Below are 13820 nucleotides of genomic sequence, written 5' to 3'. Positions count from 1 at the left end.
TCCCAGCCCCACCCATTACACAAGGCTCCACTTACGCTCAGGTGGGGAGGGGGCGGGTTAATAGTCTGGGCCCTCTCAGTGCACATGACTCTTACTACTAGTGTCACTTATAGCGCACGTACGCCATGCGGGGCCCACAGAGCATGGCGTTCACCTGCAGCCAGAGGTGGCTTTGGCTGATAAATCTGGGAAAGGCCTCAGAAGGCCTCAGCAAGATGGGTCGCGTGGTCGGGTTTCGCCTCTGCTGGGAAAGGTGGGTGGGTGTTTGCAGGGATCCCCTGTGTTGCAGAAGGGTGGAGAGGTGCAGAGGTGGAGCGGGTGGGGCAGGTGTGAAGCCGCTAGGAACAGGAGGCGGTGTGTAAACGGGAGGAGAGGTTTGGGTCAGGAAGGGCCTGAGCTACTTTTCCCCTCGCTGTTGGCGGTGGGGCAGAGGCTGTGCCTAGAACGTGGGTGCCTAGTGGACGAAGCTCTGGGGTGGGCAGTGAGTCCTTCGGTCAACAGATCCGAGCTGTGCCCCGGGCACTGTTGCAGAGGTGGGGAATCCAGCGGCGACCAACCCACCCCTGATTTCTGAGCACCGTCGGAGGATGAGAGAACAGATGAAGCGGGTGGCTGCAGCCAGGGAGGGGGGGCCCGAGAGGGTGGCGCTGGAGCAGACTGTTGGCAAAGGGAAGACCACTCACACACAGCTGGAAGAACAGCACTGCCCTCGTCCACCTGGGCCGAAGCCGCGCTTGGAAGAGAGCAAAAGGGGCCACACCAGGCATCACCTCAAAAGACTGGCCTAGTAGCTTAGGGTTCACCTGGAAGAGCAGCCGGGAAAGGCGTAGAGAGTGAGATGGAAACACTCAGCCACAGTCCTGGGCACGCTCATGCCCCTGTTTTAAAAGTGAGGGGGCTTCAGGGGCCTTCGCCCAGCAGCTGCTTACCAATGTCCTGGAGCATTTTGATAAAGGAATGATGTGTGTGAGACTAGTAGTGTTTCTCTGCTCACCATCACTCTGGGTGTGGGGTGTTGCCTTCAGCTTTGGCCGTGTGGCAACTGCTCCAAAAGTTAGTAAGACGCTTCTTCATTGTGGCCTCCCGGACGATGTTCCACAGGGCGTCCCTGCCATCCTCACTGGTGCAGTTGTGGTTGCTGCTGGTCAGCTGTGGGCAGGCTGTCTTGACTAGCCCGGACTGAGTGACTTGCCTCTCCTCCATGGCTGTCCTCCATCGAGTGAGCTGGAGCCAGTGCAGGCTGAGCAGGGAGGGAGTTGGGGTCCCCTGACCACTCGCAGAGGAGAGACAGTGGAGGGGGCTGGAGGAGGAGGCTTCTTGGGGCTTTGGCCTGCTACAGACACCCCAGCATTCTCATCGCATTTCACTGACAAGTCCCAAGAGCATCTGGAAGAGTTGGAAATTCCTCATTGCAAGGAGGCATGCATCCAGTGAGGGTTTCCTTGGCAGTCTGCTCCATCTGGTTAAGCATAAAAAGTCAGGAAGAGTATAAAATATCTGATAAACAGAAGACATGACATGACCGGGACTTTCACCTTATACACTTTAAATTCAGAAGTGTTCAAATGTTTTGCAATAAACATTACATTTTAAAATATCTCGGCATGGAAGTCTTCAAGCACACACTCTAGCACTGGGAACCCCCTGTGTCCATCTCCCAGTTACCACTGTACCAGTCTGGTTGCATTTAAACATGTCTCTTCTCTGCTGGTTTATTTAAACCCATCCCAGCTACCTCATCATTTTCTTCATCAATATTTCAGTGTGTGTCTCCAACAGAAGAGAACTTAAAAAAAAAAAAAGAAACTTAACTGCTATATGAGTTTCACACCCAACAAACTGAGCAGTCATTCAAAATACCACCTAATGGGCCAGGTCAGTTTCCCCTGGTTTTCTAAGTGATGCATTTTAATGGTTAGTTTGTTAAACCTGGATCCCAAATAAAGTCTGAAGCTGTGTTTGGCTTAAACGTCTAGCATTCTTTTTTAAGTCAGGAAAAATAATGTTTTTGGAGGGTAAGAAACAGAAGTACTGAAACAAAAAAATTCAGTGTTATTGGTGAAAGTGTATTATTTAAAATTCGATATTCTTACTGAAAAAAGAGGGAATCTGTTAACAGGGATGATACTGGTCTGTAAAGCAAGAGGGTTCATATACCAGCCAGGCCACACACTAAGTGACTCTAGGTGGTCACCCACCTCTATGAACCTCTGCTTCCCGCTCTGCAAAACACACTCTGCCCAGGTTTCATGGCTGCATTCAGTGGGGGAGCCAGAGCAGAGCATTCTTATTCTATCTGACCTGAAACTGGGCCTTCCTCATGTCTTCTAAAAGGAACTGATGAAGATGTAAATCATCTCTCTGATAAGGGATTAGTGTCCAAAATATATAAAGAACTCCTAGCGTTCAACAACAAAAGAAAACAATGCAATTCAAAACCAGACACCGGCCAGGGCCAGGCACCATGGTGCACGCCTGTAATCCCAGCAGCCTGCGAAGCTGAGGCAGGAGGATGGTGAATTCAGAGCCAGCCTCAGCAATTTAGCGAGGCCCTGAGCAACTAACTCAGTGAGACCCTGTCTCTAAATAAATACAAAAAGAACTGGGGGATGTAGCTCAGTGGTTAAGAACCCCTGGGTTCAATCCCTGGTACCAACAAAACAAAACAAACAAAAACTAGGCACAGGACTTGGGTAGACATTTCTCCAAAGAAGATATACCAATGGTCAGTAAGCACATGATGGATTGTGGAGATGGTGGTACAACAGTGTGGATGAGTGATGTCCCTGAGCATTCTTTTTAAGTCAGGAAAAATAATGTTTTCGGAATGACTTAGATTTTTAGGGCATGTGGGTACATTATCTGATTGTAACAGGAAGCTCTAGGTCACCACATGAGGCATGCAACACATCCACTGCCCTCTGCCCAGGTTTCCTGGCAGCAGGGAGTTGGTTCATTTTGTCTCAATCTTTAAAAAATGTACTTAATTATATGAATTATCATTCATTTAAGAGCTTGTTTGATACCAAACTCAAAAGGGTCAAATAAAATGACAAAAAAGCAAGGTTGGTCCCATCTTCTCTTTCGATACCCCTGAGAACTATGAGGATCAGCTTCTTTCCTCCTTGGCCTCCCCCCGGCCCCCCCTGTGGTTCTGGGGGCTGAACCCAGGGGTGCTGTAGAACCGAGCTGCATCCCAAACTCCTTCTGTTTTTATTTTGAGACAGAGTCTCACCAAGTTGCTGAGGCTGGCTTTGAACTTGGAATCCTGCCTCAGCCTCCTGAGTTTCTGGGATTATAGGCATGTGCCACTGCACCAGTCGGAGGATTGGTTTCTTTTGAAACCTCCACAAGATGTTGGATATGCGCACGCACACACACACAACACACACATACACACACAACACACACACACATCTCACCTGACCCTAGCAGGGCCAGCAAATGAGGGGGTCAGTAATCAATGGCAGGTCGTCCAGCTGCTCTGAAGGCGTGATCCAGATTTCCACAGCAACTCTGGAAGCTTCTCTGGAAGAGGCAGAGCAAATGCTGATGGGCAGCCCACAATGGAGCGGGGATCCTGTCTGGGAGAAGAGGGCTTCTGCAGGGACTCCGTGCACTGCCATCTCCAAGTGCTGCTCCCTGGGGAGCTCACAGGTCCTGGGGTGAGACTGGGGAGGGGAGGAGGTGTGCCTCTGGGTACAAAAGCCCTCATGAGGCATGTGCCCCGTGGGTAGGACTAGGGCAGGCGCCAGAGCTCCTCCGTCTCTGGTTTGAGTCAGGCTGCCACCATGCCTTCCACGTAATGTGGCTCCGTGGACACCAGCGGGCTGCGTGGTGTGTGCCGAGCATTGGCAGTTAGGGTGAGAAGGCCTTTCCTTCCTGCCTCGGGGGCTCAGGGGCTTCATTTCTTCCAATATCTTTTCAAAATCACAGTTTTACTTCTCAAGAGTTAAGTAAACACACTTTCCTTGTCGAAGGTCAAGGGCATCCACGGGTGAGATCTGCTGCTGCCCACCCTTCATCAGCCCGCCTGCTGTACAGGTGAGGGTGCTGCTGGGGTTGGCTGCAGGTGGGGAGTGACTGGGTTTGACGACTGCATTCTTGACGCAGTTCCTTGCCCGAGGAAGAGTGTGGTGTGTAGAGTGTGGGAATGCGGCGGTCTCGGCCTCCCTGTCCCTAGTGGGCCTGGGGAATATTGCCCATCTCGTGTGACAGTGCCAAATGTGTCAGCTGCTTACTGTGAGCTGTGTGCTAATGTCGGTGAGTAGTGATGATTAAATGCCACATTTCCTTAATGCTATGGTGGCTTTCTTGTTTTTTTTTTTTAATTTTAGCATTTCTCACATTGAAATATGTCTGACAGTTGTCCATATACTTGGATTCTCTTTTTTTAAGATTTAAACAACTTGGGCTGGGGATGTAGCTCTGTCACAGAATGCTTTCCCAGCATGTGTGAGGCACTGGTTTTGATCCTTAGCACCACATAAAAAACAAAGGCATGCTGTCTATCTACAACTATAAAAAATTAAAAAAAAATCAAACACCTTATTGTATGAGCAGTCCATGTGGAAACAGAGCTGTCTCATTGAAGGCAGACCGCAGTCAGGAAGAAAATCTAGGTTGCATCCTGAGATTAACCTGAAATAACAGAGCCACCCTGTCTAGTCTGGTCTCCAAACAACAAAGCATGAGCACTTCCTGAAGGCTGGACTCTCGGTGAGGCGGGTTAACCCCGGAGCCTTTCAGGCTGAGATCTGAAGGTGTCACAAGCCCCCTGGACATGCTAAACGTTCGATGAAATCACCATTTTTAAATTGTGCAAGAACACACATAACATTGGTGAGCGTGGAGATCTCATGGGTTTTTGTGTTTTTAATTTGGCAAGTCTTCACATGCATTTCTGTGCACCCATAGAAGATATCTGACCAGGTTTTATGTGCTGAGGGGTTCCTTACAAGTGACATCAGGTTACATCTGCAGTTCTGTAACTTGCTTCCCCCACTGGTGTGTCTTGAGACCTTTTCAGATCTGTAGTCTGCAAAGACTTGTGGAAGTAGGATAACAACATTACTGGGTTGATGGGATCTTGGTGGAAACACAAAGCTGCTGTGTGACTTGGTCCTAATGGTTCTCTTGGGGACGTTAACCCTACCACCCCTGCTGCTGGGATGAACCCAGGACTTGGCACGTGGCATGCTAGGCAGCCTCCCATCAGCCTCATCCCAGCCCCTGGTTATATTTTTACTTTGAAAGAGAGTCTTGCTAAATCGCCTGCTGACCTTGAACGTGCCTCAGCCTCCTGAATTGCTGGGATCACAGGTAAGCACCACCATACCTGGCAGCTCATCTTTTCTGAGGGGGTCTTCAGGGGAGTCCTGTGGTCAGGGATGGATTGGGGGGTGCGTGTCTCTCCAAGCCATTGGTGGCTTGCTGCCCTATGGCTTCAGCCCTGTCTCCTGGGTGGCTGGAGGCTTCACCTCGGGCAAGTTTCCCTGTTGGTCATCCTTCTCCCCCTGCGGTATTAGTGGAATAAGAAAGCCTGTGGGGACAGACTGCCCTGGTTAAATCCTGGCCAAACTATTTGCAATATGAATTTTTCCCCCTTCCAGAGAGGCCAAGGGCCCCAAATGACTGCTCTTTGGAAACAACCTGAATGCCAGCCAGTTTGAGAATGGCCCCTGAAGGAGGTGCATCCACAAAGGGCAGTTCGTCCCCTCTTCTCTTGGTGGGTTCCCTGATAGGTGCTCCAGGACACTGCCTTCTGAGCCATAGCAGATGCCCAGAGGAGGGGACCAGAGGTCTTGCCTGGGAAGCCATCTCAGGGCTGGGCTCAGTCACCAGGGGTTCCATGATCATGGGTGTCTCACCTGGCCAGATCATGAGCTGTGTCCAGCCAACTGATGAGCTCCGTTGAGGTCACCCATTTTCTTTTTAATTTAGTGATTTGCCAAGATTAAGATTCACGAGGGTCACCTTTCATTTTTTAGCCCTTCAAAACAGCACCCATGGAGCATCAGGGATGTGCTAAGAAGGGCTGCAGGTGCTGGACACTCAGGGTGAATTAAAAACAGCTCTTACACCAGGACCCCAAATTCCAGAAGGCAAGACATGCAATAAGCAAGAAAAAGTATAGAGTGTGGTGAGCTCCAGTGTCTTCCGAGAGCTGGGGACGGCAAATCCACTGGACCAGACGCGGCAGGAGAAGGCATTAAAGTGGGCTTGGAGCCAGATCTGGGTTCTGCTTTAATTCGCCTGCACATAGTGGTGTTGGTGAATTCCTGTCTTTTGAGTGATGTGGGAAGTTGTGGCCTTCCCAGTGATGATATTTTTGTAAAGAACAAACTTGTTCATTCATTCATGCAACCATTTTGAGTGTGGGTGGGTGTTATGCCAGGAACTCATTCTTGAAGAGCAGGCACAATTTGGAACCCACAGAATTCAAGACTAATCATAGCAAGGGGTGATGGGAATGTCTATTCACCAGCTAAAGTGATACTAAAATAACAAGCACAGCTTACAATGTGCATATTTGGCTCTATTTAAAAATGTGGACTTTTGAGGAATTTGAAAATCGCCCATCTTCTCATCATTTCAAAAGCTGCCACCCAAGCTAATGGTTTAAGAATTTTCCAATAAAATCTAGTCGTGCTGCGTTTCTACAAAGTGACAATCCTACTCCTCTGTGACCCCACCTGCGTGTGCCTTGCCAGTCCCGTGTGTGCACAGCCCCCTGCGCCCCACTTCCTGCTTCTGCTGAATCCTGGACACGTCTCCTCGCTCGCCCCGCCCACGGCTGATTTGGAAACTCGGTGTAAACGATGGCAGTGAACTTGCGGCAGGCCCTGCTGTCTGAGTGCCAGAGCTGACTCTAGGAAAGCACTCTGCAGCCTTTTTCCTCGTTTGCCTCCATCCCACTCCTGGCAAGGTCCCCAGGGAGCTTAGTTTCCCGGCCACAGCTGGGCTTTTCCCGGGGCGTCCCCTCGGCGGGAGCGAGGGGATCAGCACCGCGGACGGCGCGCCAGGCGACTCAGCACCGCGGACAGCTCCGAGGCCGTCCTCCAGCAGGGCGTGTTCCAAGATGTGGGAGCTGCTTGGACCCACTCCCCAAAGCCACCCCTAGAGTCTCAGGGAGGCGAGTTCGCGTCATGCAGTCCTTCCTGGGCCACGCCTAGAGGCTCGGGTGTCCCAACACTCAACACGCCCATAAGGGAACTCAATTTTCCCTCAAAGGACCCGTGATCCTAGTCAGCGCGCGCAGGAGCCATGTGTCCCCTGGGCTCCACCTGCAGCTCCACCAGGACCGCGCAGCTCTTGTCCCCACTGCCTCCTGCCTCCAGGCCAGCTTCTGGGTCACCTCTTCCATGGCAGGCGTCTCCTCATGACCCTCCCTCTGCCCCTTCCCAGCCACCCCCCAGCAGGTCCAGTAGGCTTCTCAGAGCCCAAGCCCCAGCGCACCCGCAGCCAAACGCAAAGGCCTCCCTGGGCTCCCAGGACCTGGACGCCCCTCCGCCCCTCCGAACCTACATCCCATCCCCCCCCCCCCCCCCCCCGCGGCCTGGCCTCCTTGTCCCTTTGAACCTCATGTTCTCTGTCATGGATTCTCTCCTAACTGGCTCCTCCCTGCCCTCAGGTCTTCTAAAAGGGTCTCGCACTTACTGCACACGGAGCCGTCCGGCACTGGTGGAGGTCAGCACAGACTGCATTTCATTTTACATTCCTGGCCTCCCCTCCCTGTTGTCTGCTTCCGTGGCTGGAATACAGGCCGAGGTCACCCAGAGCTGCAGCTGCCAGTGGTTTAATAGCTGTAGAGTGAACAGGTGGGTGAGTGAGTGCACAAGTCCCTGCCCACAGTCACCTGTCTCCCCAGCTAGTGTGGAGGTGCCAGCAGCCCTCACATTCTGTAGAGCCAGGTCCAGGGCCTGAGGGTCGCATCAAGCTCCCCGAGACCACCGGGGCTTGGTGGTTCCCTGGCAGGCTTCACAAGTCAGCATATTGCTGTACTCACTGCGGTGACTTTCTACCGTGAAAGGGCAGGAACACAACCAGAAGGGCAAGGCCCACGGGCCTGCTGGTTTCCCTCCACCCCTCCACTGCCCGAGGCTGTGCAGGGGCAGGAGAACCAGGCCCCACGACCAGCTTCATCTGCCTCGGGAGGGAGCAGTGCTTCCAGCCACAGCGGATCAGTCTGGATTTTACTTCCATTTCAGGTTTTGACGCCTGAGATGGCCTTTCCATGCAGAGGGCACAGTACAGTTTCCTCTTAAAGGCAGTGTCTCAAAAGGTCTCGGGAAATGAGTCCAAGTGAAGTAAAAGTGCGAGGTGAGTAGTACTACAGGTGTGGGAGGGGGCAGTCTTGAAGGAGGTGTCCACTGATGCAGGAAGCAGAAGCCAAGGAGGGTGCGTGAAGCCAGTCTGAGCGGCACGGAAGTCAAGCAGTGGGATTCCCCAGTGCACCTTCACTTTCTTCTTTTCCTACGGAAAGCAATGATCTCCCAAGAAGCCCTTCGGATACTTTCTTTCCTCTGGGACTTTATTGTAAGAAATGTAAGGATCCAGCCAGGATCCCCCATGCTGAGAACCCCGTGTTCAGTGATTGCAGTGATAATACCAGGGGCTTCTGTTGAGTACTTGGTATGTGTGAGGTGCAGTCACTAACTCATGATGCTCAGACACCCCGCAGGTCGGAGCCATCGCTGTCTGCACTTTGCAGGTGAGGAAGCCAAGACCCAGTTACCATGACAGTGTGTACTTGGAGCTGTCTGGAGGTCCAGCTGGACCTTTGTGGCTCCTAAGCGGGGCAGTGCCCTGGTCCTGGCCCGCCATGACTTGTCAGCAGAGGAAGCACCGAGGGTTCATGAAGTGCCTTACTCTTTAACTCGTCTCTCCTCTTCACTCTGAACAAATGACTCAACTCCTCTGTGCCCTGTACCCTTCTCTGTAAAATGGGGACAATAATGTCTAGCACTTGAGGCTTTTGAAATTAAATGACATAATGTACGAAAGGGCCTTTGCTGACAGTATCTGCTGGAAGAATGACATGGTTTGGATGCCTTTCTAGAATACCAGTGCAATTCAATTGGCTACCCATTTGGAAAAGAAAAGCAAATCCTCACTTCACAGCATTAAACAGATATCCAGAAGATTCAAGTAACTGTACACCAGGCAGTAATGTATGGCATCACACGGAAAGGTGGGTCTGTGAGGTCAGAGGGTATCTTAAATAATACATCAAAGCAAAAAACAAATTGGATTCTTTTCAAAATCCAAAACTTCCAGCAATGTGTAAATAAAATGAAAAGGAACAGGGTGAGTAAGGATTCACCACAGACTGACGGGCTCAGGATCAATAGCTAGAATCTAGAAAGGTCAACTATCAACCGCTGTATAAGAGCCGCTGATACAGGGAGGCCGACAGGTAACTCACAAGCTAATCTGGCTCACTTTGTTGGTGATCCCGGAAATGCAAAGCCAGACGGTGGGGCCGCCACACCTAGGTCAAAATGCTGAGAGCCGCCGTGCAGGCGCCCCAGGGCAGCTCGCAGCCGCTCTAGGGACTGCGCGGGAGTCCTGGGGGAGGGTGACCCGGAGCAGCGCCTCTCTACAGAACGGGAAACCGAGGCACGGAAGTGTCCATGTCCCCACGACATTCCAGGGCCAGGTGGCAAGGCAGCTCCTGACCTCCAGCAGGCGGGTCTCAGGTTCCCCGGGGCCGTGTGTAAAACAGAAGAGCCTGCAGGGGCGTGTGCACAGCTTTCGTCCTGAGTGCGACAGCAGCCGGAGCGCGAGGTGACCTACGTGCCCCTCAGCGGGGGCTGGACGGCTCATCCCACTCTGGCTGGACCCTCGGGGCCTGCCCAGAACCTCCCTGTCCCGCAGCCAAGCAGCGGGCAGAGTTCCGTCGTCCTTCCTCCTCCGCTGCTTCCAGGTGCAGGCTCCCAGGGCGGGGGAGGGAGGAGGCTGAGGGAGGAGGCTGCCTTCGCTCCGGTCTCCCCACCTCCCACCTCCCACCTCTCACCTCCCACCGCAGCCTCCGCGTCTGCGCAGCCGCAGTCCGCAGCGCCGGCTCTGCAGTGCCCCGACAGGGTCTGGTTGGGGAGGGTGAGTCCTTAGAGCGACCCCACGGCGGGAAGGGGAGGGGAGAGGGGCTGGGGGCGTGGGCAGGGACCGGAGGCGTGCGCGGGTGTGACTTGAGAGTGTGTTTGTGTACGGGGCGAGGCGCAGAGGCTGGGGGGGGGGGGTCTGGACAGGGAGGGTTTCCAGGCCTTCAGTGGGAGGGGCTGGGGGTTCTGTCCAGGTGGGGTCCCTTTCTCTGCCCACCCGCCTGAGGGTTGCGTGAATTTCAGCTCCGGTGAGGCGGGAGATGGGACCCCGCGCGGAGGAGCGCGCTTTCGGGCCCTGGCTCCGCGTGCTGCGCGCACGTGCGCGCGGGTCTGGGGTCCCGGGTCGGTGCGCGGCCCTCTGCCTCCGGGAGCCGCGTGCGCACCTGCGCGTGTGTGCCCCGCGTGTGTGCCCCGCGTGGGCCAGGAGCGCGCTGGCCGGGAGCGCAGGCTGCGAAGCCGCACCGTGCGGGATCCGGGCTCCCTGCGCCGGGCTTGACGGAGGGCCACACCCGTACCCTGAGAGCCGCCCGGAGTGCTGGTCCCCGCCGGTATGGGCATTACCGTGTTGTTGTGGGTGCTCCTTCTCTCGGCCTCTCTGCCCTTTCTCCTCGGCTGAGGCCCCGTGGCTATTTCACCACCGAGAACACCCACCGAGGCTGAGATGCGGGCCCCTCCATTCCTCCGTCTGCTCCCCTCCCCATCCCCTTGACCTGGTCACATGGGTGTGTCACCTCTCCTGCCTTCATCCCCCTCTTCCTGGGCCCCCTCCCTTGATTAGTCGTGTCTCCTGTTAAAAACAAGAAGAATAAACCAAACAGACTTCCTGGGAGTGCTCTCTCCCTCACACACTCTTGTCTGTATGTGTGTATACATATAATTTCTTTTTCTTGAGAACAGTCCATGCTGAATCCTCACCTCTCCTGGCCAGGCACTTGTCCTCAGCCACCTCAGGGTTAGCTCAGCTTCATGACCTGTGCTGCTTGGCTCATCCCGTGTCTTCCTCTTAAACATCTGACATAGTCGTGGACACTCTGAAATGCAGAGGAGGCCGGGCACGGTGGTGCCCACCTGTAATCCCAACAGCCAGCCGAGCTGAGGCAGGAGGATGGCAGGTCCAAGGCCAGCCTCAGCAACTTAGAGAGATTTTCTCAAAATAAAAGATAAGAAGGGATAGGATGCGGCTTAGTGGTAGAGTGCCTCTGGGTTCGGTCCCCTGTGCCACAAAAATAAGATAAAATGCAGAAGACATCTTCTGAGAAAAGGAGACCTCCATCTTCTCTGGACAAGCTGGAAGGCTCTGGAGAGCCCACCCTAAAGCTGCTGGGTTACCAGGGCAGCGCTTCTAACTGGGGAGGCGCTCTCCTTGTGCCACCCTTCCCTCTCCCCTTCCGCACCCCCGGCCACACAGCAGTTCGCTTGCTTCCCTTGCAGTGGTCAGTGTCCCTCAGGGTCCGCGTGCCATCTCACTGTCAGAGAGTGGAAGTAAAGCCAGAGGGGCTCTTTGTCGTTGCTTTACACTGTTCCATTTGTGTTACTGCCCAACCTCTGGGTGCATTTGGGTTCGACCCTTACTGGCAGGTTCTGACCGCAGGCACTCGGCAACTGCTGCTTTTGACCCTGTCTGCTGCCTGCCCTCCAGGAGGACGTGGGCTGTTGAGTTCTCAGATTCAAATTCCGTGCCCAACACTCAGCAGGGCTCTGGTGCAAAGTTCTGGCTGAGAAACAGTTGGAGAAGGAGGTGATGCTGGACCATCCATGGGTGGCAAATATTTGCAGGGTCCCATGGAGGTGGTGTTCACACTCAGCCTTGCAGGACGGGCAGGGTTTGCTGCCTTCTGCAGAGACCGTACCTAGATCACCTTCTGTCAGGGTAGGAGGCTCAGCGCCTCTGAGTCAGCAGGGAACATCAGCCCTGGGAGGTGGGGGTGACCCGGGCCAGGCAGCAACCAGTGCATGGTGAGTGGGCACCTCCACGCCTTGCCTAAGCCCTCTGCCTCAGCAGCAGGAGTGACCCTCTCTCACTCGGGCAATGCCCGTGCTCGCATGCTCTCCATTTCCCCTGTGAATCAATCCTCTGTTTCTCTCTTTCAATGGTTGTGTTTTAACACCTGTGATAGGCAGCATGCTGACTTCCAGAAGATGCGCGGGTCCAAGTCCTCAGCACACGTGACGACGTCTGGTGGCCTGCTGAGGAGCAGTGAGGTTGCAGATGAGATGTGGGGACTCATCAGCTCAGCTGGAGATGAGCAGATGAGCTGGGTGATCAGGTCAGCCCGGGGGATCCAAGTGTCCTCAAGCATGGGAGAGGGAGGCAGGAGGGTCAGTGTGAGAGTCGAGTGGTCATTGCTGGCTCTGGAGGTGGAGGAGGGGCTGGCAAAAGGGGGTCTGATGGTCCCCGAAGCCTCCGTAGGGAGCACTGTGTCATCCCAGTGACACCCATCTCAGACCTTTGACATGTAGAATAGTAAGATAATAAATTTGGTGTCTTAAGAAACCAAATTTGTGGTAACGTGTTACAGTATCCAATTCATTTCGCCCCTAAAGGGGTCCTTAAGTCAGACTTCACGATGTCACAAGGCAGGTGGTGCAGCAGAGTCATTCTAAGCAGCATGAGCACACCAAGAGGTCATTCCCAAGCCAGAGTCACTCACTGCAGCAGATGTGTGGCAGACCACAGATGCGCTCACAGGACACTTAAACAATGGTACCTAGTGTCCTTTTTTAGTGAAGTATAAAAATCACATAGTGTAAATTAAACACGGTGCGTATTCCAGTGAAAGCAGAGCTCCGTGAACACAGGGTTGAGGCACGTGGTCACTCAGACGAGACAAAGCCGCTCCGGCCAGTGCACGGGCCACCTAGCATGAGTCGGGCTCTGACCTCCCTCCACACCAGTGCATCCTACCTGGTCCACACACAGAGCTGGCCCTTCTCACACACACACATACACAAAGAGTAGGCCCTTCACACACAAACACACACAGAGTAGGCCCTGCACACAAACAAATAGAGTAGGCTCTACACACACACACACAGTAGGCCCTTCACCCACACACAGAGTAGGCCCTTCACACACACACACAGAATAGGCCCTTCACACACACACACAGAGCTGGCCCTTCATACACAAACACACACACACACATAGACATAGAGGTAGCCCTTCACACACATACAAAAACACACACAGAGGAGGCCCTTCACACACACAGAGTAGGCCTTTTAAACACAGAGAGAGTAGGCACTTTACACACACACACAAAATAGGCCCTTTACACACATACAGAGACTAGGCCCTTTACACACACACAGAGTAGGCTCTTAATGCACACACAGAGAGCAGACACTTCACACACACAAACAGATAGGTCTTTCACACACACCCAGTGTAGGTTCTTCACACAGACACACACAAATAGGCCATTCACATAGAGAACAGGGGGCCCTTCAACACACACACAAATAGACCCTTCACACACAGACAGTAGGCCCTTTCCACTCTAACAGAGGAAGCCCTTAACACACACATGCACACGCACACACAGAGTAGGCCCTTCACACACACACACAGAGTAGGCCTTTCACCCACACACACACAGTAGGCCCTTCACACACACAGAGTAGGCCCTTTACACACACACAGAGTAGGCCCTTCAAACACACACACAGAGTAGGCCCTTCAGACACACAGAGTAGGCATTTCAAACACACAGAGTA

The 13820-nt window shown here is 53.5% G+C and overlaps 1 protein-coding gene across 3 annotated transcripts in view; it reads left to right on the top strand.

The window, feature by feature from the left end:
- Smim17 (small integral membrane protein 17) overlaps positions 1-13820 on the top strand; it is a 53383-nt gene that overhangs the window by 26358 nt on the left and 13205 nt on the right. The window contains exons 2-3 of one of the 3 annotated variants that reach the window (XM_046431049.2): positions 7634-7820; positions 8211-8322. The exons of 1 other annotated variant lie outside the window; for it this stretch is intronic. The gene's annotated coding sequence lies outside the window, so the exon portion shown is untranslated. Of the gene's footprint in view, positions 1-7633; positions 7821-8210; positions 8323-9545; positions 10102-13820 lie in introns of those variants that run through there. One more of the 3 variants, XM_058574763.1, reaches the window with a different exon arrangement.

The sequence above is a fragment of the Marmota monax genome, unplaced genomic scaffold, assembly GCF_021218885.2.
Source record: "Marmota monax isolate L192 unplaced genomic scaffold, Marmota_monax_Labrador192_F-V1.1 WCK01_AAM20220418_F8-fsc00215, whole genome shotgun sequence".
In the NCBI taxonomy this organism is placed as follows: domain Eukaryota; kingdom Metazoa; phylum Chordata; class Mammalia; order Rodentia; family Sciuridae; genus Marmota; species Marmota monax.
Note: the sequence above shows the minus strand (reverse complement) of the source record. Positions and strands in the feature narration are given on the sequence as shown.